Source organism: Pipistrellus kuhlii, unplaced genomic scaffold (genome assembly GCF_014108245.1).
Source record: "Pipistrellus kuhlii isolate mPipKuh1 unplaced genomic scaffold, mPipKuh1.p scaffold_m20_p_11, whole genome shotgun sequence".
Lineage (NCBI taxonomy): Eukaryota > Metazoa > Chordata > Mammalia > Chiroptera > Vespertilionidae > Pipistrellus > Pipistrellus kuhlii.
This window is the reverse complement of record NW_023425416.1, coordinates 1,231,004-1,258,871: the sequence shown is the minus strand read 5'-3', so window position 1 is coordinate 1,258,871 and position 27,868 is coordinate 1,231,004.

The window sequence follows — 27,868 nt, the reverse complement described above, 5'->3', positions numbered from 1 at the left end:
AGCTTTCCCGGAGCCGCGGGCACAGTGCTGCCAGTGAGACATTTTCTGCAAACTTCACGGAAGAATAGGTGCCAGTGGTTGTGATTATCTCATGTAACATTTCAATATGAATAAATATGTTCGAGTTTGAAACTTTTATTCTGAATCTATTGTAGTCCTGCATCACTGTAATTACATTATGGAAGTGCTGGCAAAGCCACTGACAGACTTGTTATGGGTAAGGTGGTCCCCTATCCTAGGGACACACAAAGGCAAGCAAATAGTTCCTGGCTTTGCCTGGGCTCACAGACTAGCTCGTGAAGTAAGACCAAGACAGTTAAGAGCCCAAAGAGTTAGTTGCTGCCCACTCTGTATATGACAGCATCTCCCACAGAGAGCTCACGATGCTCCCGGCACTGTTCCAGGCACCGGATGCAAACATTGGGCTTTATAGGCCAGGCCAGTGTCCGGATTTTATTGAAGTACATAGGCAGTCATTTGTCATTTTAACTGACAAAACTTGAATTGGATGTACATGTGAGGTGGGGATATAAAGAGAGGCTGAACCAAAGGTGCCCAGAATCAGGTTAATCATATTTCCCTAAGTGTCACACCCCATCACTGTGGCCCCTGTGAGTCCTTCCTTCACTTACATTCACACGCCCTTCCTTAACACAGGATGCTCTCCTCTCTCCCTCCCTCTCAGAGAATCACTAACAGCAGATGCCTTTCTCTCCATGTGCCCCTGTAGCTAGTGTCACATTTTGAAATAAAAATGTTTTGGAAGATGGGATAAAATATCATTTAATATTATATATTAAATTCAATTAATTTCACCTATTTCTTTTTACCTTTCTAAATTTTAGAAATGTATAATTTCATATGTATCTCACATTACATTTCTAGTGGATAGCATTGATATAGCCATCACATTTGTGTATAATGATAGAAATATCTCTTTCATGGTTTGCTTTATATATTTAGCTGCTCCTATGTTGGGTACATCAACATTTATGAAAATTATATCCTTTTGTCAGATTGAACCCTTTGTAATTATGTAATGTCCTCTTTGTCTCATATTATAGCTTTTCTTTTAAAGTCTATTTTGTCTGATATAGATATTGCTAGCCCAGATTTTGTTTTTTTCTTTTCAATTTGATGAAATACCTTTTTCCATCCCTTTACTTTTAGTCTGTGTGTGTCTTTTGTTCTGAGTTAGGTCTCTTGTAGGTGGTATATATATGGGTCTTATTTTCTTACCCATTCTTACTCTAAGTCTTTTAATAAAGAGCATTTAAGCCATTTACACTTAAAATGATTATTGATTGGTACTTGTTGCCATTTTATTCTTTATAACCATATTTCTCTTTTCTTTCTTTCTTCTTAAAAAGTCCCTTTAACGTTTCTTATAATACTGGTGTGGTAATGAACTCCTTTAACTTTTTCTTACCAGGAAAGCTCTTTAATTCTTCTTCAGATTTAAATTATAGTTTTGCTGGGTAGAGTTGTCAATTTTGTGCCAATACCTTCTGGCCTGAAATGTTTCTGTTGAGAAATCAGCTAATAGTTTTATGGGGACACCTTGGTAGGTAACTGTCTTTATCTTGCTGCTTTTAAGATTATATTTTTATATTTAAGTTTTCTTATTTTAATTATGATGTGTTTTGGTGTGGGCATCTTGGTTTCACCTTGTTGGAGCTCTCTATACTTCCTGAACTATTGTGTCTTTTTCCTTTACCAAATTTTCAATCATTATTTCATCAAATAGGTTCTCGATCCCTTTATCTCCCTCTTTTCCTTTGATGCAGATGCTGTTCAGCTTCATGTTGATGGAGAAGTCCTTTAAACTATCTTCATTTTAAAAAAAATTCTGCTCTAATTGGGCATTTTCTACTCTTTTTTTTCACCTCACTGATTGATCCTCAATTTCATCTAACCTACTGTTGATTCCTTCTTGTGTATTCTTCATTTCAGATATTGTGTTCTTCATTTCTGACTTGTTCATTTTAATGGTTTCTCTGTCTTCTTTTATGCTTACTATCTTTGTTGAGGTTCTCACTGAACTTATGCATTCTGCCCCTAAGTTACTTGAGCATCCTTGTAACCATTGTTTTGAACTCTATATGTGGTAGATTGCTTACCTACATTACATTTAGTTCTTTTTCCGGGATTTCTCCTGTTCTTTCATTTGGGGCATGTTTCTTTGTCTCCCCATTTTGGCAGTCCCTTTGTCTTGTTTCTATGTATTAGGTAAATCTACTCTGTCTCCCAGTCTAGGTAGGGTAGACTTATGTAGTAGGTATCCTTTGGGGCTCAGTAGCACAGTCTCTCTTATCACCCAAGCTCCAGGAATGTGGGAGTCATCCCTCCTGTTGTAGTTGAGTCTTGATTGTTGTAGTTGAGTCTTGATTGGCCCATCCATGCATGGGGTCTAAACTCAGCCTGGCTGACTGTGAGAACTGATCCTGATCACAGTATACTAGCTACTGTGCCGGTGCTGACCACACAAAGCAAAATGGCCCAGCAGGGTCTAGTGCCTGCCAGGATCTCCCTTTGGATGTGTCACTTGTAGAGTTAACTGGGTCTTGCTCCAAGGTTTTTAAACGTCCATCACTAGTTGTGATAGTTCTAGGATCTCTTGGGGAAGACTCCAGTGCATGTCAATGTCAGACACTGCCTGTGACTGAGCCTGGTCTACCTGCTTGGAGCTACAAAGTGATCCACAGTTTGTGGCTGCCTCTGCTGGGCCAGATTGTACATGAGAGGGCCAAAGTACATCAAGTCTGGCTTCCACCAACACTAAGTCTGGGGCAGGTCAGCAAAAGGCCTAAGGCCCATCGAGATCTGCCTCCACCTGCCTCAGCCTGCTAGCTGCCTATTAGGCTCCATCTCTGAAAGAGCCTCTGGCAGTATATGAGTTGAATAAGGCAGGTTCTCAGTGAGTCATCAGGTAGAGGTGAGTGATACAGATTCAAACTTGATGCCAGTGCTGGGCCTGAGGTCACTCAGCAAAAGTCCCAGAATACACCAAGGCCAGCTGCCACCGACTGGGTGCCCAGAGACCTTTGTGGAGGGGCGAGGTCTGAGAGAGTCTTTAGGTTTAGGCCAGCAGAGTTCATCAGGCCCACACAGACAGGGATTTGGCTGTGTGAAAGGAGGGCTCTGCACAGAAATGGAAGCACAGGTTAGACTTGCAAGGGAAAAAATGGTTTTCTCCCTCGAGCACACAACTCAGTCTGTCCCAGATTCTGCCTGGATCTCCTCAAGAACCCTGGCTCAGCTGGGCAGGGACACTGGGGCCAGTGTAGCTCCCAATGCGGGAAGTGCTGATCAGGCTCATGAGAAGTGGAGGATGATTTACCCCACACACTGGCACTCAGACTCTGGCATCCCTGATACTGCTGGCCTCTACCCCACATGCCTAGGCAGCTGACTCCTTCCCAGGTGTGAGCTTCACAGGCAGGGTGGCAGGGTGTCTGCAGGAAAGGGCTACTGCATTCTCCCTGGCTGATGCCTTATAGGGACACTCCACCCAAGAAGGGTGATGTCTGTGCTGTGGAGGAGGGACTCGGCACAGAACCCTGGTTCTGTACCTTCACCTCTCTCCCAGGAGCTACACAACCCAGTCTCTCCTTACTGGACTCTAGTTCACGCTGTCCTCCTCCATCAGAGCTGAGGATGAGTTGCTGCAAAGGATATTTGGCAGACAGAATCCTGCCAATTTTCACCACCAGATGTTGTGTGGGCACCTCTTCCCAGCTCTGTTCTCTGGGCTGCAGAGCCCACATGGGGTTGAGCTCCCCTCACTCCTTAGGGGGAAACTTTGCAGCTGAGCTATTCCTCCAGATTCCCAGCTGCAGCATGTGGGTGCAGGGCCAGCCCTGTTCATGTCTCCACCCTTTCTACCAGCCTTGATGTGGCTTCTTCCATAATCCTCAGTTGTAAGACATCTGCTCAGCCAGCCTGCCCTGGGTTATTTGGGTTGATTGTTCTGTTTTGGTTGTATTGATAGTTCTAGTTTGGTCCTGGGAGGAGGAATATTACTTCACTGCAATCTTGGATTCCCACTAATTATCTGCCTTTCAATCTCCACATATATTATTTCTTTTTCCTTACTTAGAGTTCTAACTAAAACATATAATATAAACAGTAGTAGTAATAACTATCCTTCTCTTAGACCCAATTCTGAAGGAAATATGACTACATCTTTATTATTATGTATAGTTTCATATAGATTTTTGGTATAAAGAAATGTTTCTTTAATTCCTAGTTTACAAAGGGTTTATAAGTAAGTGATATTCTTTGGCTGGTGTTTTTCTGCACCTGTCAAAATAATCACATCATTTTTCTCCTTTAAGCTATTAATGTATTTAATTACAAAGATGGATTCTTTGATGATGAACCATTCTTGCTTTTTAGAGATTAATCCTATTTTATTATGTCAGAATTTCAGTTCATTTGACTACCCTAATCTGATTTTTATTTTAAAGAGATGACTTTGGCTGCTCAGTGGAGATTGAATTGAAGGAGGGTTATGAAATCAGGTGTTTTTGTGCGTGTGTGTTTATAATTTTACTATACAGTCTTCCTACTGTGTTGACTCTTTGATCATTATAAACTGTCCCATCTTATCTCCAGTAATACTGCTTATTTCAAAGTACATTTTGTCTGCTATTAATATAGCCTTTCCAAAGTCCTTATGCTTATTTATGGCAATGCATACCTTTTTCTCTAATTTACTTATAATCTATTGGTGTCTTTTTATTTAAAGTGTATCTTTTGTAGACAGCAGAAAATTGGCTCTCAAAAAATCCAGTCTAATAAATTCTGCCTTTTATGAGGGATTTATATTAATGTAATTAATGATATGATTGTACCACACCTAACGTTTTGTAGTTTTGTATTTGTCTCTTTTACTCCTTCCTTGACTTCATCAGATGCTTTTTAGTACTCCTTTTAAGATTGTTCTATTGGCTTCCTAGTTACATCATTATGAACAAATTTAGTGGTTACTATCGTGATTACAATGTGCCTCTTAAATTTATCCCAATTAACTTAGAGCTAACATGTAATTATTTAAAGTAGAATATGAAATACTTACAATGGTTTTAATTTCCATTTATATCCTCTGGTAGGCATAAATCCAAGACAGCCCCCAAAATCATTGTCAACTTGTGTGCATGTCCTATGTAATCCCCTATCTTCCTCAAATAAGGACAGAACCTTTAAATATGATAGATTTGAGTTATAAACTGGCTGAATTTGAGTTTATTAAAAGGAAGGTCATTTGTGTAGCCCTGACGTAATAAGGTGTTCCCTTAAGAGGGAGTGGGGCCTTCATGAAGTCAGAGAGATTCAACATGAGGAAGCTGCAGAGGGCACATGGCAGGCATCTCTGAGAGGCAGCCAGGAGCTGGGAGTAGCCCTGTCCAGCTGACAGGAAGGGAACAGGAGTCTCAGTCCTGTCGGCAAGGAAGACCCCAATCCTATTAGCTTGAAAACAGAGCCTGAGCACAATACAACTGACATCTTGATTTCAACTTTGAGAGCCTCAACAAAAGCTCCAGCTCAGACTGAGAACCCACAGAACCGTGAGTTCATAGATGCATGTTATCCTAAGCCACCAAATTGTGAGGCTGTGCTATGCAGCTGCCAATCTTAAGAGCTGTTGTTCTCACATATCAATCTACAAGCATAGTAATCAATATAATGCTTGGTTTAAAGATGCATACATGCTTTAAATAGATGAACAAAAGAAAAGAAAAGCAGTCTTTTATACATAGGGGTGGGCAAATGTAGTTTTATAATTGTGAATATGTAAAACAGAGTTTATTCTTGTACTGTCATTTATTAACTAGAGGCCTGGCACATGAAATTCATGCACAGGTCATGTCTGTAGGCCTGGCCTGCAATCAGGGCCATCTTCCCTGGCTGCCCTCAGTTGGCCCCACCTACCTCTGCCACCCACCCACCCTTGTTTCCCATTTGCTATCGGGTAATTGGTACCTGATGGCCAGGGGAAGGGACTAAAAGGTCAGCTGTTCCTGCCCTGGGGTCCTTGGCCAGCCAACACCCACATCCCTCACCACCCATCCCCGGTTCCCCATTTGCCATTAGGTGATTGGAGCCTGCTGGCCAGGGAATAAAACCAAGACGTGGTCAGTTCACCTCATAGTGACTGGTCCAGTGGTCGTTCTGGTCATTCCACCTTTAAGGTCAATTTACATATTACCCTTTTATGCTATAGGATAGAGGACTGGTGCATGGGTTGGGGCAGTGGCCTGGCTTGCTAGGGGCCCCGGGATCAGGATGAGGGTCTCCATTGGGGGGAATCGCTGACCTGGGTGAGGGGCCATCAAGGGTTTGCAAGCTGGCCACACCCCCAATCAGAGAGGGTGGGGCCAGCCAGGGCAAGGGTCCATGGGTGGTTTGGAGGCTGGCCATGTCCCCAATTGGGGTGGGGGGTCCCGCTGGGGGACGGAGTTGTCCTGGGTGAGGGGCCGCAGTGCTCTTATCTCTATTCTGGTCCTTCTGATGTTTCAGTCGCTGGGCTTTAATTATATAGGATTATTCTATTATTTTCCATATGAATGACTGTAAACCTACTTTTACCCACACCTGAATACTAACACTTTTATCATCTCCAGAGTTTTTATTCAAATACTAGAGGTCTGGTGCATGAAATCTGTGCATGGGGGTGGAGGGGATAGTGGTGTCCCTCAGCCCAGCCTGCACCCTCTCCAATGTGGGACCCCTCGAGGGATGTCTGACTGCACAGTGGGATTGAGTCTAAACAGGCGTCAGACATCCCTCTCACAATCCAATACTGCTGGCTCCCAACTGCTTGCCTGCCTGCCTTCCTGATTGCCCTTAGCCGCTTTTGCCTGCCAGACTGATCACTCCCTAAGCACTCCCATGCCAGCCTGATTGATGTCTAACTGTTCCCCTATCAGCCTGTTTGCCCCCAACTTCCCTCCTCTGTCCACCTGGTCACCCCTAACTGCCCTCCCTTGCAAGCCTGGTGCCTCCCAACTGCCTTCCCCTGCTGGCCATCTTGTGTCCACATGAGGGCAGCCATTTTGGACTACATGAGGGCAGCAATCTTGTGTGTTGGAGTGATGGTCAATCTGCATATTACTCTTTTATTAAATAGGATAAAGGCCTGGTGCACGGGTGGGGGCCTGCTGGTTTGCCCTGAAGGGTGTCCAGGATCAGGGTGAGGGTTCTCTTGGGGTTTGGGGCGGCCTGGGTGAGGGGTCTGTGGTGTTTTGCAGTCCAGCCACATACCCCTGGTGACCCAAGCAGAGGCCCTGGTATCTGGAATTTATTTACCTTCTACAATTGAAACTTTGTAGCCTCCAGTGGAGGCCTCTGCCAGCAAGGGCAGGCAGAAAGCGTGGCTTTTTCCGTTGCCTGGGAAACCCAAGCCTTCCTCCTGCTCTCTGTAGCTATATCCATCTTGCTTGGGGTTAATTTGCATACTCGCTCTGATTGCTTGATGGGTGTGGCTGGTGGGTGTGGCAGAGTGATGGTTAATTTCTATATTACTCTTTCATTAAGTAGATATATATGTATATTTATATATATAATTTTATTTATATAGAAGTATATATATGTAATTTCCCTTCAAATTAATACTTGCAGATTTTTATATCTTTACTTTGCCTTCTTTTATGAGGGATACCATTGCAGGATATATAATTCTGGTTGACAGTTTTATTTTTTCGTTCAATACTATGAATATGTCATTTTAATCCCTTTTGATTTCTATAGTTTCTAGTGAAAAGCTATACATTTTTCTTATTTTTGTTCTCCTGTTTGTAAGCTATCATTTTCTCCAAATGCTTTCAATACTTTCTCTTTAATTTAGGCTTTCAGCCACTTGCCTATTATGTGTCTAGAAATTAGACACATAATTTTCTTTTATTTAAACCTGATTTGGGTTCCTTGTTCCTCTTGAATCTGTAAATTAATCTTTCTCAAAAAAATTGTGATGTTTTAAATCATTATTTCTTCAAATATTTTTTCTGCCTTTTTTTCCCTATTCTTTTCTCCTGGATTCTAAATACATATATGGCTCTATCCACTGAGCCAAACCAGTTTCTGCTATATTTTATTGTTTTTATGTATATTTTAGATTTACTATCTGTGTATTCACTAACATAATATTTTCTTTAAATCATTTGAAAATGTTTTCTTTCCATTATTACAAGACTAGAGGCCTGGTGTAGGAATTTGTGGACAGGTGGGGTTCCGAGGAAGGTGGGATGAGTGGGGGCTGGAGGAGTGGGATGTGATTGGCCCTTTGGGCAGGTGGTGGGACACCCTTGCCCACCTGGATCCCGATTCATCCAGTTGATGTTTGTGCCGGTTGTTGGGAGCCATCTGGCAGCCGCTTTTACATAGTTTCTTCCTTTGAGTGTCTAGGGCAGGGGTCGGCAACCTTTAAGACATAAAGAGCCACTTGGACCCATTTCCGAAGGAAAAAAAAAACTTGGGAGCCGCAAAACCATTGCGACATTTAAAACAAACATAACACTGCATATATTGTTTCTTACCTTAATGCTATATACCGGATTGTGCAGTTAGCTGTCAATCTGAAGAAAAAAAGGACTTTTTCACTTAACAATGTAAAATATATTTTTGCAAATTAATAGCTAATTAAAATATTTAATTTACCTGGTTAATGGGATTTTTGCTCCTGAACCTCAGTGCACAGTGTCTGCACATCAGGGCTGTAAGACGTTACCTTCATTTTCACAGAGGCTTGCAAGTTGTCATCTGTGAGGCGTGATCGATGTTTGTTTTTAATATAGTTCATGTTGGAGAAGACCTGCTCACATACATATGTGGAGCCGAAGATCGACAGGACTCCAAATGCATACTTTTTCATGTTTATATTAGTGTTGGGGATGGCATTGCATGTTTCGAACACAAGTTTGTCCTGTTTGGGAAGGTTTTCAATATCACTCCGTTTATGATTCTGAGCCAGAATGGCCTTCTGATGGGCAACATCCTCAAGAGTAGCGGCCAAGCATTTGAACTTGGACACCCATATAATAATATCTTTGTTGGCTATATCGGACAGTTCCATCTCAAGATCAGGTTGACTTACACCTGCAAATGCAGTCATATTCAATAGGAATGGATCGATCGCCAGGGGAGTGACAGGGAAGGATAAAGTGGTTTTTTCCTCTCTGAACTCACAGAATCGTTTCCCAAACGAACTTTGCATTGTGGTGGTTGCAGACTTTAAATATTCCAAATTTATCATATCAGGACTTTGTTTGCACTCTCTCAAAGAGGGAAAGTGAGACAGTGTACCTCTCTGTAAATCTTTGACAAACACTGTCAACTTGTGCTTGAATGCCAAAACCTCCTCCAGCATGTGCAGGGCTGTGCCTCCTTTCCCCTGAAGGGTTGTATTTAGTGTGTTTAGATGTGCTGTCATGTCTACCATAAAATGTAATTTTTCCAGCCACTCTGGTTGTTCCAGCTCAGGAAAGGTGAACTCTTTGCTGGCCAGGAAAGTTTTTACTTCTTCCAAACATGCGACAAAGCGTTTTAGCACCTCGCCTCTGGACAGCCACCGGACCTTGTTGTGGAGCAGGAGGTCAGAATATATGCTTTCCACCTCATCCAATAGCAAACGGAACTGGCAGTGGTTTAAACCCTCTGCCATTATCTTATTAACAATCTGAATGACCACATCCATCACTTTTGTGCATTCCGGGGGAAATGTTTGAGCACACAATGCCTCTTGGTGCAGGATGCAATGAAATGAGAGCAGCGTTCTATCCAGAGCCTTCTTCAGTAGAGCCACAAAGCCCTTCTGTGCTCCTCTCATGCTCGGTGCCCCATCAGTAGCCACTGAGACCAGGTGGTTGGTGTTTATTTTTTCGGTACTTAAATAGTCCAGGACAGCCTTACAGATATCCTCACCCCTTGTTTGGCCATAGTCCGGGGAGGAGGTGGCACTGCTGACAGCGCTGTAGAGCAAGTCCCCGTGCAGGGGAAGACAACAAGGGCAGCAGGGTCCGGAGCCACCAGCAGCACCGCATCCTTGCAGCGCAGACGCGCAGCCAGGATGTTGTCGATGCTGAACCTGCTGGCGGGCATCCTCGAGCCCTGCGCGGGGCTGGGACCCGACAGGGGTGCGCAGAGGAGGAGAAGCGCCTCAACATGCGGGGGTCTGCGCCTCCTGAGCAAACCGAAAGAGAGCGCTGGTGAGCGCGGCTGCTCCCTCCCCACCACGCCCCTGTGCCCGCCTCAACTAGTCACCTTTTTAAAAAAAAAAACAACAATTCATCAGGCCCCCAATATTCTGTAAATTAAATTAAATTTAAAAATGTAAATAATAATTTAATTAATTTATTTATTTTTAAAAAATTTTATATAATGGCCACAAATTTCCTACAGTGTCAGGCGTCTTCAAACTACGGCCCTCGGGCCACATGCGGCCCGCAGAGGAGTCTGATCCGGCCCGCCAGGTTTTTTGGGCAGTGAGAGCAGCCGAGGTGTTACAGTAGGAATTAGTAGTTCATATAGTCCGGCCCTCCAGCTCTCTGAGGGACCGTGATCTGGCCCCCACTTTAAAAAGTTTGAGGACCCCTGCTACATCTTACAAAAGGACCTGTCTCCCATGCTTAACCAACAACAAAAATTAGTATTAGAGGTAAGTGATAAAGCTCCCCGCCCGCCCCCTGCTGTCGGCTCTACTGGGAGCCGCAGCAAAGGTTCAAAAGAGCCTCATGCGGCTCCGGAGCCGCAGGTTGCGGACCCCTGGTCTAGGGAGAGGAAGTGGCCTCGGGGCCTGAGGCCAATTTCCAGGAGGCCAATGGCACTGTTGGGATCATGCCAGTGGCACTGGTCCATCAGTCCCTGGCCTATTCTCTGGAGATTGCACCTGCAAGAGTATTGAGGGAGGGAGTGGCTGCCACCTGGCTGGTGGGCCTCCAGGACGGGCTGGTCATCTGAGCAGCACTTCCACTGTGGGAGTGCACTGACCAGCAGGGAGAAGCCTCGGCACTGAGCGTCTGCGCCCTGGTGGTCAGTGTGCGTCATAGTGACCAGTTGTTCTAGTCTTTCTGGTCATTCTGGTAATTCAGTCATTCAGTTGCTTAGGCTTTTATATATAGATAGATAATTATATAGATGATACAGTTTTCGAAGCTGATAGCTGACTTAAGGTGTTTGTCTAGTAAATCCAACAATGGGCCCTGCTTTTCCCCCCTGAGTCTGAGTCACACTTTCCTATGATTTTTACATCTGCTACACTTTGGACATTGTTTACAATGTATGGTAATACAGTAGTTCTCACATTCTTTTGAGGATTTTTAAGTCTTGTTTGATTATTGTAGGAAGCATTAAACTTGCCTTAATTCAAATTGCAAGCTTTGACACATGGTAAAAACAGTTTCTAATATCTATTTTTTGGACTCTTCTTTTTCTTCTCTTTCTCCTTCTCCTCCTCCTCTTTTTCCTCCTCTTCCTCCTCTTTCTCCTTCTCCTCCTCCTCCTACTCCTCCTCTTCCTCCTGCTCCTCCTCCTCATCATCATCATTTTTTAAGTCTGTTTTTACAACCAGGGAGTTAAACAGAGATAAAGATTCCTTTCCCTGTAGTTCCCCATTTCTAAGGATTTCTCTCTAAACCCCAGCTGTTTAGATGGCTCCAGACTGTACTCTGACATCTCAAGTCCATCCATTTCACCTTCCTAACACTTGGGCTCCAATGGTTACAGGACACGCCCAATTAAGAAAAGTCAGGCTCCCAGAACTGATTCCCAGGGGGTCTATCTGTATTTCTCTCTGGTCTCTGCTCCCATGACTTAGGTTATTTATGGGTTCGTGTAGGGCATATAACCTAATATGAACAACGCTCATGTTTCCCCATTAAATTTCCAACTCCTTCCTTAGTCCTGTTGTCTAGTTTCTGATACATTTACCCAGTAGGCTACAGTTTTCCCCACCCTGGTCCTTAGCCTTGGCCATAAGAGTTAAGCAAAATTGTTGAACCAGAAAACCAAAAATTCAAGTTCTTACTCTCTTGCAGTTGCAATATTTGAAATTAAACTTTCCTCTGGTTTCTGTTGAATGTTTTTAGTACCTTCAATAGTTTTTAAAATATTTTATATTTTAGTTCTTGCCTGAGGAGGTGAACATAAGGAATTCACTTTTACACCATTAATCAGAAGTTGACTTTCAATTATTTTTAAAGAAATTTTTAAGTTCTTCATTGAAATTTTGTGTGTTCAAATGCAGTTTGACGTTTCCTCAAAAAATTAAAAATAGAACTGCCATTTGATAGAGTGATCCCACTTTTTGGAATATATTAAAAAAAACAAAACAAAAAAACAGCAATCAGAAAGAATATAAACACCCCTATGTTCAGAGCAGCATTATTTATAAAAGCTGAGATTTAGAAACAGCCCAATGCCATCAGCAGATGAGTGGATAACAAACCTGTGGTACATTTACACCATGGAATACTGTGCAGCTGTAAAAAAGAAGAACCTCTTCCCTTTTGAGACAGCATGGAAGGACCTGGAGAATATGATGCTAGGTGAAATAAATCAGTCAGAGAAAGATAAGTATCACATGATCTCACTCACATGTGGAATCTAATGAACAAAATAGATCCAAAGACATAGAAGCATGGAGCAGACTGACAAATCTCAGAGGAAAGATGGGGGGGAATAGAGTGGGGATGGACTAATTAACCAAGGAACTTATATGCATATATGCATAACTCATGGACACAGACCCATGTGGTGAAGGCTTGGAGGGGGCAGGTGAGGGTTGGAGGGGGTCAATGGGGGAAAAAAGAACACATCTGTAATACTTTCAAAAATAAAGATAAATTTTAAATAAATAGATAGATAGATAGATATTATTTTGACCTCATTTTTAAGTACGCTTTTGCTGGATATAGACTTCTAGCTTGGCAAGTTTATTTTCCTTTCAACTCTTTAAAAATGGTACTTCCTAGCCATATGGTTTGCATTGTTGCTAATGAGAAAGCCACAGGAATTTTAATCACCATGCTCCTGTGTATGTAATTTCCCCCTACTATCTCTTAAGGTTTTTCTCTTTATCATTTAATTTCAGCAATTTTATTATTATATAGTAAGATGTGGTTTTCTTCTGTTCTCCTCTTTGGACTTATTGAGCACTTTTGATATGTAAGTTAACATTATTCATTAAATTGAGGAAGTTTGGCCATTATTTCTTTAAAATATTTTTATGTCCCAATCTCTTTCTGGGACTTCAATTACATGTATTCCATAGCTTTTTATGCTCTTGGTTGGATTTTTTTTTCTTTTCTTTTATCCTTTATATCCCTGTGTACTTCAGTTTGCATAAACTCTATTAGTATGTCTTCAGATTCATTACGTTTTCCCTGGCTCTGTAGTATCTAATCTGCTGTTATGGCCATCTGTGAATTTTTTTTTTCTTCGAATATTGTAGTTTCATTTCTACAGACTGCTTGGTTATTGTTCATAGTTTCTAATTCTCTACTGGTATTTTTTATTGTTTCTTATTTCTGTTCATAATTCTCTTAAATCCTTGAAACATTTATAGTAGGTATTTTAAAATTCTTGTCTGAAAATTTCATCATTTTTGTAATTTCTAGGTCTGTTATCTAAAATGAAGAGAAAAGTAGTCAATATTTTCTCTTCATTCTGGCTAACATTTTCCTGCCCATTTCTATAGTAATTACTTATGCTGGATGTTATCGATGCTGTCGTGTTGAGTGTGTGGATATTTAGTGTTTGGCCAGTGGCTCCAGGGGACCCTATGCAGATTTTAAGAGCCTCTCTTTTGCCCACTCCCTTCTTTCAGGATCCCTGTCCCCATATAGTCCAGCCACCTCAGGAGCCCCAGACTCTACTCTGTATCTTCCCAGTTCACTAAGCATGTCATACTCTGCCTGGGTTTCCCCGCCCTGCGCTGGCATTGGCAAAGTGCCTCTACTGCAGAAGGCATGGTGTGGGTATCACCTGCTTTGCTTGTCTCCTCCAGGTCATCATTGTTGAGTTCTGTGTTTTCTTTTTCCCACATTTATAAACAGGTAGTACCTGTAATTTATTCAGTTTTATAGATGTATACAGTGGGAAGGGTATTCCAGTACAGTTACTCTGTTATGACCAGAAACATAAATGGCCTAGTCTTTTAATTTGTTTTCTGTAGGAAGGAAAAGTCTAATCTCAGAGCCTGTTTCAGAGCTAAAGCTATTAGGAAAATTAAATTACTTCCATTTGGGGGTGAAGATTATTGTGTGGCTACAAAATTAGTCTGTCACTGGAAAAAACAAACTTTGATTAGATAACCTCTTAGTGTCTTCTCAAATTCTAGATTTCATATTTCTACACTTAGGATATGTTAGGATACTTTAGGTTACAAATTATAGAAAACACAAGTAAAACTGAATTAAGCTTTAAATAAATTAATTGGTGATACTGTAGATTTCAGAACTGATTGGATCCAGGGATTCCACAAGATTCATCTTCCATCTTTTGAGTCAATACACTGTATTCAAAAGTATCAATTTAATCTAAATCCAATAATTCTCCCTGTCACATGGCTATTAGCATCTCCTGGTGACATGCATGTTCATTTAAGACCAGAGAGGAAGTGTTTCTCTCTCAAACGTTCATACCTGCCCTCTAACTGGACCAGCTTTGATGACAAGTGAATAACTTAGCTAAAGAAATAGGAAAGCTTTGATTACTGCGTTTCTCTAACCTAATCACGTGACATGGTGAATGAAATAACTTTTATTGGTGCGTCCCTGGAGCTGGGCCTATGGTTGGCAACATTCAGACCACCTTGATGCAACATATCAGAAGAAGGGTACAATGGGTATTGAGAAGACAGCTGAAAATATTACATTAACTAAATTACATAAACCAAGTGGATTAGTGGTTGAGCATAAACCCAGAAAACAAGAGGTCACTGGTCCGATTCCTGGTCAAGGCACATACCTGGTTTGCTGGTTCAATCTTCAGTACAGGAGACAGTCAATCAATGATTCTACCTCATCATTATTGTTTCTATCTTTCCCTCTCCCTTCCTCTCTGAAATCAATAAAAAATAAATAAATAAATTTAATTAAATAATTTAGAAAAAGGTTTCTGTTTATAGCATACATACTGTTTCCTATAGTACAAATAGTTCCTAATTCTTGGATTCATTTATGAAGATGAAAGAGGACATCTTAATAATATTTTTATGGGGAAAAGCTCATTTAAGATATTTTATAACAAAACTTTGATTGGATATTTATATTGATATGTATTAGTGGTTATTGCTGAATGATAAAACTATTATTTTTCCTGGGGATTCATTTTGTGATTTTTAAAAATCTTCTGCTTTAAGTATACATTTATTATGTAGTTGGAGAAAATAAAAAAAAATCCCTTAAGATGATGCTTGTGGAGTTACAAGAAGAAACACTTCAGTGCTAGGAGAAGCCAGCAATGTTATAGTTGAAAGTGTGGACTGTAGACTCAGCCAACCTAGGTCCCTGGCCAGGCTTCACCACATACTCCCTCTTTAAAATGGAACTAATAGCATGCTACCACTATTGAATGTGTCAGGCACCCTAACATTCCTGTCAATATATATAGAAACAATGACTGGAATGACTGGCTATGGTGCGCACAGTGGCAGAAAACTGGCCCCGACCCATGCCCTGATTGGTCCCCAACTCCCCAGCCAGCCCAGCCCCCGATTGGCCTCCAACACCCAGATCAGGGCCAGGGCCAGCCAGCCAACTGCCCATGCCCCCTCCCTGCAGCTGACCAGCCCGACCCCCAATTGGGTGAGGAGGGGCGATTGGGGGCAGGGCTGGCCAGCCAACCTCCCATGGCCCCTCCCCCTGCCAGCCAAGCCTGCTGGGCCCCCACCAGTGCAAAAATGTGTGCACCAGGCCTCTAGTTCATAAATAATATAGACTTAAACCTTACATTAGTGGAAGATAGGCATTCCTCTTCAACCTTCACAGACGAGGAAATATTATGTAAATGGCCAAAGTGACATAACCAGAAGAGGAACCACCTCTACCCAACTTCCTCCTCTCCTCTGCTCCAGCCCATGGAAATCACCAGGAGGGCTTGTCAGGGTGCAGCTTTCTGTGGCCGCACCTCTGTAATCATGGACCCAGGAGGTCTGGACATGGCCTGCCCATCTATGTTTCTAACACGTTCTCTGGTGCTGCTCATGCTGGGTATAAGGACCACCCTGAGGTCCACTCTGGGACATGACCTTCTCAGTGACAGTGCATAAGGTGATGCAACATTTTAGCATAATTTCTCACACATGTAAGCGTTAGCTGGTCTTTATTTTGGTGTTTGCTTCCCAATCCCTTCTCTCAGTGATTTTTGTATTCTGGTAAAGTCCTCAGGGTTATAAAGAGGCTTGACAGATTCTCCTGGGAGTCGTTATTGCCAGTACTTTCTCCAGCCCATTGCCCTAAATGGCTTTCTGGTGGTCTAAAGGAGTTACTGTCCTTCCCACTTCATAATTTAATTCTACAGAGTAAATAAGTCACAAAACAAAATCTGTTATCATATCAATCCATTTATCAGAGTTTTGAAAGCATTAAAGTAATTTATCGCAAAATCATGTCACATGAATAAAAAGCTTTCTGTAAGCTCTTGGTTTCATTTATACTTGAGTTTTCTCCTTTCTCTGCAGCTGTATGGCTGGGCTGGAAATAAATTTGCCTCTGGGGGCTTTTTACCTTAAGGATGGCTTTTGCTGGTTGAGTTTTTCTATGAGCCTCAAGTTTGGTAAGGAAGATCACCCGCAGTATGGCCAGAGATTCTGTATGCATTGCGCTGAGTAGCAAAATGTGTTCTTACTTTATGTATATTCGGTTTCTCAGATAAGTGATTATGTGGGCAGCTTAGAAGGACTAATGCGATCATATTAACAGTGTTCAAACCACATTCTAGTTTTTAACATCAAATCACCCTGTAGTTAGCATATGTCTGACTGGAAAGAAAGATTCGTCTTCCTAAAATTATTCCTTAATAATTATTACTTCTATTATTATTTAATGGAATATCCTTAAATATATTATGGTCAACTTCTAATTTACTGTATATCAAATTATTTAGTAATTAAACCAAATGTCCTCGTGTTATGCAAGTGGATACTTGTGATTAGGAGCTGACTTATATTTAGATATATATGGTACTTCCATTGTTTTTATGAATACTTCATATCTAAGAAATCAAAATAAATTAGTAGTTAAGATTCTTTGATTACAAGGACCAGGAGCCACTCAAGTGTCCCTGACTTCGGCAGCCAGCAGGACTGTTTTAAGAATGCAAGATACCTTCATGAATCCCCAGGGCAGAAAAGACCACGCCTCTCAAAGGAACCGGAACAAGAGCTGAACACTATCAGGAACCCAGGCAGCAACCTCTCTGCTTCTTGTTTTCATTGTTCCATTCTGCTTGAATCTCCTCTGTCTGCACATCAACTTTTTCAAGTTTTCTTGCCTCTGGAAGAAGGACGACCCCTCCACAGTTCACGAGAGCACATTCTCCATTGGACAGGCTCACCCAGGTGTCCAACGCTCTCTCCGTCCCATTCCAAATTCTAAGAGGAAGCATCTAATGGGCCCATTTTACCTCAAATATCTAGGGTACATAATCCAACATGGTTGCCAGAACCCTACTTTAGGAAAGTAGGAAAGTTTTCTGATAACGGTGGTCATTATGAGTTGAAAGATACAAATAACCTACTTTCTGGACAATTTTTAAAGAAACATAGTGATTTGTATTGCTGTTGAGTACATCTTTGGCTACAGTGTATGCTACAGCAGAGGAAGGAGGCACGCTAGTGTATTCGGCTGCCCTGCGTCACTGCTTCCACTCCTTCTGGTTGCAATTCACTTTTTTTTTTTGTTTTCATCAGGTTATAGCTCTTCCCAAGTTCCTCAAGTCCTGGCAATGCTGTAAACTCATGCCTCCTCCTTGTGCCACCGTATCTGCAAAGCACATGGCAACTATGCTGAGCGTGTCACCTGAGAGTAGCTGGTTTAGGGATAAGTGTGTAATCAAGTCAATCAGATTTCCCCTGAAAACTGATATATGACATGAAGGGGAGAGGTGATTTCCTTTGGATCATACGCCGTAAGGGCATGACCTCGGGCTGTCACCATTCCTGCCTGTGCCACAGGAACATCGTTGCAAATGAAGCCGGCAGCTGGAAGGAAGGAGCACCCAGGGGCCACCACACCTGAATGTACTTTCCAGTCGGGAAAGCCAATCGGACTCCTTGGTTGTTGTTGTGAGGATGAAGGTCCTTTGGGTTGGGACTCCAGCATTTGCAGCTGAAAGAGTTTAATTAACGCAGTCATATTATGTGTCTCAGAATTGACTATGAGATATTAAAGAGAAATACAAGTCTACAATCCTTTATCCAAACCCTTTGCTAGTTCAGAATTGTTTGGAGTTCAGAAAGATAGAAAGGTGTGTATCCCATACAACATGTAACAAAAACTCAGAATTTAGCTTCTTGGCAACACACCATAACAAAACATTTAATATTTTTTCACCAAAATGTAAGAGTATCCACACCATGCAAGAGAAATGAAACCCACTAAACGCCTATGTTAGCTCAGGTCCAGCTACATGTCTGCCTCCAAAGTAGGTTTAAAAATAATTTTGTTTTCAGAGTGCTACATTTTTTTTATTTTGTTTTGTTTGTTTTTTGTTTTGTTTTTTTAATATATTTTATTGATTTTTTACAGAGAGGAAAAGAGAGGGATAGAGAGTTAGAAACATTGATGAGAGAGAATCATCGAACAGCTGCCTCTTGCACACCCCCTATTGGGGATGTGCCCTCAACCAAGGTACATGCCCCTGACCAGAATCGAACTTGGGGCCTTTCAGTCCTTGGGCCGACGCTCTATCCACTGAGCCAAACCGGTTTCGGCAAGAGTGCTGCATTTTGCAATTGTGGATAGGAGTTATGGTTATACTAGAGGCCCAGTGCACAAAATCAGTGCACCAGGAAGAGGGGGGTGATCCCCTCAGCCCAGCCTGCACCCTCTCCAACACGGAACCCATTAGGTGATGTCCAACCACTGGTTTAGGGCCAATCCCTAAACCGGCAGTCGGACATCCCCCTCACAATCCTGGACCACTGGCTCCTAATCACTCACCTGCCTGCCTGCCTGTCTGCCTGGTCACCCCCAAAGGCCCCCCTCTGCCAGCCTGGTCTCCCCAAATTTTCCCCACACCAGCCTAGCTGTCTCTCTCTGCCCCCTCTGCCAGCCTAATCACCCCCAACTGTCCCTCCTGCTGGCCTAGTCATCCCCAACTGTATTTCACCCCTAACTGCTCCTCCTACTAGCCTGGTCACCTCTTACTATTCCCCTCACCCCCCCACTGGCCTGGTCATCCCTAACTGCCCTTCCTGCCAGCTTGGTTGTCCCACACAACCTGCTTGATCAGGCGTTTGGTCATCCCTCACTAACCTCCCAGTGGGCCTGGTCATAAGCAGCCATCTTGTGAGGGCATGATGGTCAATTTGCATATTACCTCTTTATTACATAGGATTGGTCAGTTTGAAGTTTCAACCAGGTGTAATCACTGCAATCCCTGACTGTGCCTCTGTTGAGCCACCTCTGGGAGCTCTGCTGAATGAAACCCACTAGCCTCTTGCCGATACCAGTTAAAGTCCTATGAATCCTGTCATATGGAGCCACGGACAGGCCCAGCAGAGTCAGGTGTCTGGTATTGAAATCTCTAGCTCTGCTGCACACTTGCTCTGCAACCTGGGGTCCTATTATATGCCAAGCACCCTGTCTGCACCAAAGACGTATTTGATATATTATTCTCACTTCCCACCCTTCAGTGACCGAGACCCTGGGTTTTCCAGTTGTCTCTGCTCAAGTGTGATTGTTCTCTGCATCCCACCCAGGGGGACTCTGAAATCACTTGGCTCATGCAGGGACCACCTCTCAGTTGAAATGGCATGGTATGTTCATCCCAAAGAAGTAATGGGAGGATATCACAGAGCCAGCTCCTGGATCCGTCCTACTGTTTGTCAGGGGTCAAATAACCATGGTAGGCTGAGTAATGCCCCAGCATGCCCATGTCTTAGGCCCTGGGACCTGTGAATGTGCTGCCTTACTCGTGAAAGAGGTTTTGCAGATAGATTAAGTTAAGGATCTTGAGATGGTGAGCTTATTCTGTATAGTCCTGAGGGTCCAATGTAAACGTAAGGGTTCTTGCCAGAAGGGTCAGAGGTTGGAGTGATGCGCTTAGAAGATCAGGGAAGAGACAACGGGCCAAGGAATGCGAGGAGCCTCCAGAGCAGAACGCAGGGAGAGATCCTCTTCCAGAATTTGCAAAGGAGCTGGTCCTCCCACCTGATTGCAAGCCCAGGCACAGGGTGACACATCTGTGTTGCTTCAAGCCACTAAGTTTGTGGTGATTTTGTTGTAGCAGCAAGAGGAAAACAATACCATCCGCAAGGGCAGCCTTTAAAAGAAAAAGGAAAGAACATGCTGTCTGGTATAATAAGCAGGGCAATGTTCACAGCAGCATTCTTTCTAAGAGCCAAAAGGCAGAAACAACCCAAATGCTCATCAGGAGAGACATGGATACAGACGGTGGTGTCTACAGAACCCTTGGACATAAAAAGGAATCAAATCCTGATATGCATTACAAGAACCTTGGAAACACCCTAAGTGACATAAGCCAGACATGCTTCCTCTTTCAGAGGGTACTAAGAATAGGCACGTTCACAGAGACGAAGTAGAATAGAGGTCACCATGGATGGACGGAGGTGGCAGCAGAAAGTTGTTGAATGGAAACGAAGTTACTGTTTGGGATGATGAAAAGTTCTGGAAATGGATGCACTGTATTGTAAATTTCTTAACCCATGGAATTGTATACTTAAACATGTTAAGGCTGTAAATTTTGAGTTATGTCTATTTCATCACAATAAAAGCAATAAGTAAAGGGTGAGGTGTCTATACACTTTTCTTTGGTAGCACATGGAGCAGTGCCATGGAGAGAGCTGCTTACATGAATCTGTGCAGGTATGTATGTGTGTGTGCCTCCTTTCCTTCTAAAATCTCTGAGCTGCTTTCTAACTGCCTGATCCCTGCAAAGCAACAACCCACACCATCCCCAACAAGGACTGGCGAAGCAGAGCCGTCAGAACACATGCACCTGAGTGCTGAGTCACCACAAGGAGTCCTTCCCAGGGAAGGGGAGGCTGTCAGATCAGTTTGGCCTTGGCTAATTTTTAGTCTTTTGCAGCCAAAGTCAAAATTTTTGCACAATTACCTGGATTATTTTACTTTGCTTTCTTTAAATCACTCATTTTTGTGGGAAAATGCTATGTCTCCCATCTAGAAATCTGAGCACTTCTGCTCGCTGCATCTTGGTGAGGTGGGAGAGGAAGAAGCTAGGATAATTCTTGGCAAGTGAAATAGGGAAACTGAGACAAAATAATTAAAGCCAAATGATTTGAGCAAACACAGGGCTTTATCTCCCCCAACCAAGGGCACTTAGGAGCAGATGGTAACACATTCCAGACCGGCCCTGCCAGGCTGGCCTCGGCTGGTCCCTCTTGGCGGGCATTCTCTGAAATAAAAATTAACCAGAACATAACCTCTGACCTCACTCGCACATTTTGGTGAATGAACATATCGAAGAACACACCTGAAAAGCTAATGATTATTCTGTTAAGACCCTCCCCTGAGACCCCATAGGATTCCCAGTAGCTAAAGAAAAATAAAAAGCCTCAAGACACAGGACCAGCACTTGTGCTCTCACTAGGCACATGTGTCAAACACAAGGCCCGCGGGCCAAATCCGTCCCGCCAGGCCTTGCAATGTGGCCCGCACCGCGCTGTCATCACTGCACTCCGCTGTGTTTCCATCACAATGACAGTTTATGACTGTTCAGTAAACCATTCGGCCCACGATTTAGGCTGGATTTTAGATTTTGGCCCCTTCTCTGATTGAGTTCGACACCCCTATGCTAGAGCATGCCCGTGCCCTGTGCTCTGCTCATTTTCTCCTCAGCTCTAAAGGTCCTATGAGATTTGCAATCAGGGGAGCCACGGGCAGCCACAGCTCATCCCAGGCTGACCCCTGAACCTGCTCCAAGGCCTCGTTCTCTCTGACTTCGCAGGGAGCTAACAGCAGCTCTGCCCGCGCTCACCTCTGTCACTGTGAGCCTCACTTCCCAGGGAATCCGCGCAGCCCAGTGCTGCCCACTTCTTTCCTGTGATGTATCTCCTGATGCCACTTCTCCCCTAGGCCTTTCCTTTGTCTCACTGTCCCACCTCAATAAGCCTCCTCTCCAACCCACCTGGACTCGCACTGTGAGATCTTTCCTGCACGAAGTCAATGCTCACACCCTGCGGGCCTGCCGGGGGCAACCCCACTCCGGGCCCGGCCCCTAGTAACATTGGTATCAGAGCCAGCAAGGAAGACAAGACAGTTAAGCACTGTACCCAACAAGGAGAAGAGGCAGAGCAAGAGCAGTGACAGTCACTGGCACTGGTTCCCAGGAACAACAAGACCCTCCAGGCAACCGACACAGGCCCCTGGCCTGCATCCTGCATGCGCACCACCTTCTGTCACAGGAGGCAGGTAGCATGGGTGCACACTTAGGAAGAACAAGGACCCTAAACTCCCCGGCCCCCCCACCACACACACACTGAGTCCGCAGCAGGTAAGGACATTCCCACCCAGGCTACAAACCCAGCATGGCCAGAGAGGGCTCCAGGGGACTGGGGGCAGAGACTGCCCCATGGGACTGCCTTCCTCAGCAATTTTATTGAAGTGGAGCTTTAAAAGGAAACCTTCCTAGCAGCATCTACATATATAAAAGCCTAAGTAACCGGCCAACTGGCTGACTGTTTGACCAGCTGACCAGTAGCTATGATGTGCACTAACCACCAGGGGGCAAGCACTCAATGCAGGAGCTGCAGTGACTTGGCAGCTGCAGTTCTCCAGTGACCCACCTGGAACCAGAGAGGACGGCCCCCAATTCTGGGGTGTGTCACCTGAGAACCACCCTCTCGCAATCCAGGACCCCTCCAGGGATGTTGGAGACCGGCCCCAGGCACTGGGCCTCAGGTTGTAATATAAAAACTGGTATCAACTGCCATAAATAGGAGGGATCCTAAAAACAAACATGATACAAAATAAATATGGCACTGCACTCTCTTTTTAATTTATTTTTTATTTCAAGGAAAACTATTTTAAATATAATAATGTTAATAACGTTACATGCAATAAACATTAATATCTCAAGAAAACTGATTTTTAATTATGATGTTACATGCATTAAACACCAATTATTCATGAAAAACTATCTTAAATATAACATTACACGCAATAAATGTTAATATTTCAAGAAAAAACTGATTTTAAGGATAATAACATTACCAACTGGCACTACATTCTTATCGTTGCCTGTCAGAGGGCGAAGGCTTAGGTTGCCTCTTAGATAACCAGCTAAGTCACTCCAGTGCTAAACCAAGATGTTCTTTTTGACTCCAGAGAGCCTGGGTGAGAGGCAGACAGGGCGTCATTGTCATGCTGAGACAGTGTGTTGAGCCCGTGCCCGCCGCCCTGCTTCGCTCCCTGGGAAGCAGGGTGCTGCTCAGCCTCTTCCCTTAGCTGGTGGCTGGCGGGACAAGGTCAGCGCTTCTCCGGGCCTCTGCCTGCATTAGCGCCGCTGCCTCCAGGGCCTGCCACCCCCCAGCGGGCCTGCAGCCAGGCCGCCTCACAGCCGCCAGACACAGGACATTCCAACATGTGAGTGCCCAGCTTCGGCAGCCAGTCTCTCTCGGTGATGGCCGTGGCCTTATCTTCCAGGCTCCAGCCTTCACCGCAAGTGAATGCAGAACCTGCTTTTCTTTCCAACCACAGGGCTTGTTGTTGTTTTTGTTTGTTTGTTTGTTTTTGTTTTTAAAATATATTTTATTGATTTTTTACAGAGAGGAAGGGAGAGAGAGAGAGAGAGCTAGAAACGTCAGTGAGAGAGAAACATCGACCAGCTGCCTCTTGCACACCCCCTACCGGGGATGTGCCCACAACCAACATACATGCCCCTGACCGGAATCGAACCTGGGACCTTTCAGTCCGCAGACCGACGTTCTACTACTGAGCCAAACCGGTTTCGGCACAGGGCTTGTTGTTGGGTTTCCCATTCAGTAATAATTCTTCTGTTGTTATTCTCTGCTAGAGGGGGAAAATCAAAATAACCACTGAGTTTCTATGCAGATAACTGATAAAAGTTTAATCTATACAGTGGTTCTCAATCTTTCTAATGCTGCGACCCTTTAATACAGCTCCTCATGTGGTGGTGACCCCCAGCCATAAAATTATTTTCGTTGCTACTTCATAACTGTAATTTTGCTACTGTTATGAATCATAATGTAAATATCTGTGTTTTCCGATGATCTTAGGCGACCCCTGACAGTGACAGCGGTTCTCAACCTGTGGGTCACCTAAGACCATCGGAAAACACAGATATTTACATTACGATTCATAACAGTAGCAAAATTACAGTTATGAAGTAGCAACAAAAATAATTTTATGGTTGGGAGTCACCACAACATGAGGAACTGTATTAAAGGGTCACAGCATTAGAAAGGTTGACAACCACTAGTATAGAAGGTATTGCTTCTTGATAAATATAAACATGTATTAAACCTAACTGCATTGTGTTTTTATTTTATTTAGTTTATTTCTTTTTATCCTTTTCTTAAAAATGGGCATCTATTAGTAAGTCTGGTTTAAGATTATAGTAAAGTAAATCCTTTATAAGTGGAATCTTTCTAAAATAGCAACGAGTGGAAAGCATGGCAGGCAGATAAATAAAAACCATCTTTTTCCTGAGTAGAGAAGCTTGTCTTCCTTCCACTCAGCTGCTTACTTCTGTGGAGTAACAGACTGAAGAAGATCATGTTGCAAAATTTGGCATCGATAGAGTTTATATTTTTCAGAATATTTAATGAAAGGCCACCAAATGTTAAAATAATTATCCGTTTCCTGTATGAGTGCAAGTTTTTCCATTGCTAAAATTTTAATTAAAAATTAATTAAATAGGTTCTTCTAATTAACAAGCACCGTAGACATTGCCTGGTGAACAAGCCTTCACCACCCTCAGCAGGTCCAGGTGGCGCTAGCAGGCCTCTCTCCTGCTCCCATGAACAAGACCTCTGTGCTTTAGCTCCTGGCCCATTCCTTCAACCCATTTGATTCTTTTCCGCCGGAATCATAAGGAGAGGAAGGGCCCAAGAGTAAAAGAAAGTACAAACAAAACTAACAATTTTTAAAATGTCACTAATTTGTTCACCATCCACTCAATATGCTTCTATCCTAGATGAGAAACATGAATCTGTTGTTCCATTTGTGGGTTTTTTTATAGGATAATCACCTCTCCATAATGAGCGTGACTTGGTGTTTTATTCCTTATATTTTTAACAACATGTACACATACTCTGACTTCAGGTTCTATTTCTCGTGTAAAAGGCAGCCCAGTGTGAAGTCGGAAGCCTGTGCAGATTGGAGGGGACCTAGTTGTGGGTTGGCAGCTCTCCTTTGTCCCCACAGATAATCCTGGGGTTCTCTGCCATTTCAGCCCTCCTCTCAGCTCTCAGGGCACGCCCGGGGGCAGCACTCTCCGGTTCTCTGCCAGCCCGAACTGACCCGGTGCAGCTGGCCTCTCTCCACTGGCAAGGCTTTCTGAGTCACCGTGGAAGCGTCTGGTCTTCTCATGAAGCAGACGCCACAGTGGCACCTTCTTAGACTCAAGTGCCCGCGCTCTGTCAGGCCTGGGGGCCTGGACACCTTCGCAGGCCCAGGGCCTAGGTGGGAGTGGCTAGGGCGCTCCAGCCCCTGGGGGATCCACCCTCCCTGTCTGCTGGCCCACCAGAGCCTTCCTGATAGAATGTGGGGATCAGCTGGCAGGAAGGAATATGCATGTGTCCAGTCCATGCTGGGTGTCTTAGGCAAAAACCAGCTTTTTAATCATTGTGATGGCATGGCTTTGTTTGTTGTTTTTTGTTTTTGTTTGCATCTGTAAAACATCGTGGAATGTATTTAAAGTTGTGTGTGGTTTTGTTTTGTTTTTAAGTCTGGGTTCAGCTAAAATAAAAGAAAAAAAAAGTGAATTCAATAGCATTGAGATTCTTAAGAGTATCGTTAATGTGAGTTCTCATCTGTGAAGGAGAAGAATGTGTTTAACCTTGTGGACAATACATTTGTAAAATACAATAAATATTAAGTAGAAAATTTAAAAAATAACTAGAAATACATTTTTTAAATTATGACATTTAACAGTCATTGTCTTATTGCTGCAACTTCTCTAATTGCTTTGTCTCAATTTATATATTTATCTTCTGTGGGCTTGTCAGGGGTCAGACTTTGAATAGCACTGAACTATGTAATTGAGAGTTTTTATTGTATTTTTAAAACCTGTCATTATTTAGTCACCATAGGCACAGTTTCCTTTTATATCACTTAAAAAAAGCTTTATTAGAAAAATTGTGTAATCTCACTTCATGTCCTAATGCTAATGGGTATGAGTGTGCCTGTGTGTGTGTGTGTATGTGTGTGTGTGTGTGATGCTATCAAAGTGTTATTAGGTCCTTGATTTCTTTAAAGTGTAATAATATACGAGCCCAAGGTTCCCAATGTGCTTTTGGCATTATTTATGAAAAACAGTCTTTAATTACCAAGCTTAACACATTATCCTTGGTGGAGACTCAAATCTCTTTTCCAACTTTAAACTGAGCAAAAGCTTTCATCTGGCAAGGTACTGAAGCCCACTACGAACATTTTGTGCATAGAATTATCACCAAGAGCTATTTGGCAGCTCCTCCATCTCAGTGAAAAGGACTCTGTATTTTTACTTCACACAAATAACTCTCACCGCCATATAAATTATTTTCTCAATTATCTTTCAACCTTTTAGCAATAAGGTTTCCTGAATAAGAACTGGAAATATCTACATCACATTTCATGTCACATTTCTTGATCCAAATTATTTTAATTAGTTACTCAGCCCGAATCTATTTCAAGCACAACAATTTCCTGTCTATCTGGAAGAGCGGTGGGAAATTGTTACCTCATCGAACCCAATCATGGACCATAACCCATATTAATCTGGGCGACGGCCAATGCTTTTCCCTGGAGTGGTGTTACTTCTCATTTAACCTGCGAGTTATCTTTGTGTTGGAAGAACTTTTGTGATTGTGAAAGAGGCTTCCAACACACATATTCCAGTGGATCCCAGTACGTGTGAGCCACCGGCACAGATTTACATTTTAAGGCACAGATTCGTATGCTCTTGGTAGGGAGCCAGGGGAAGTGCTGGATCAGCACGCTCAGCTCCAAAGGAGCAGCTATTTGTCCTCTGCGTTTCAGAGAACAACGGGCTGCCACCAGTCTACAGTGTGGCTCGGATGGGTAAGCTATTTTCAAAGCAATTGCACTCTCGAAGCAGTTGCTCTTCTCACTTTCCTGGTAGTGGCGTTCGCTCTGATCATCAGAAGACACTTCCAGCTCTGGCCCGCCTGGCCCCGAAAGCACCACTCAGACCCCCGGCCTGGGGAGTGCGTGCAGAAGCTCCTGTGCACAGTCCCGCTGCCCGGCTTCCCTGAAGAGGATGCTCTTCCTTCGTGGGCTCAGAAATGGCTGCGAGCGGCCATTTCTAACGCGCTGCGTGTGCCTTTGAATGAGAGGCTTGAAAGGCCATTATCTAAAAATCTAATGAAACATTTGGCTCTATCTGAAAGAAGCACATGTTAATTGCTTATCAAACTATCAATTTTCATTTCACAAAATGACTGATACCTCTGTAAGTCTGTGAGGAGAAAGCATTACACTTT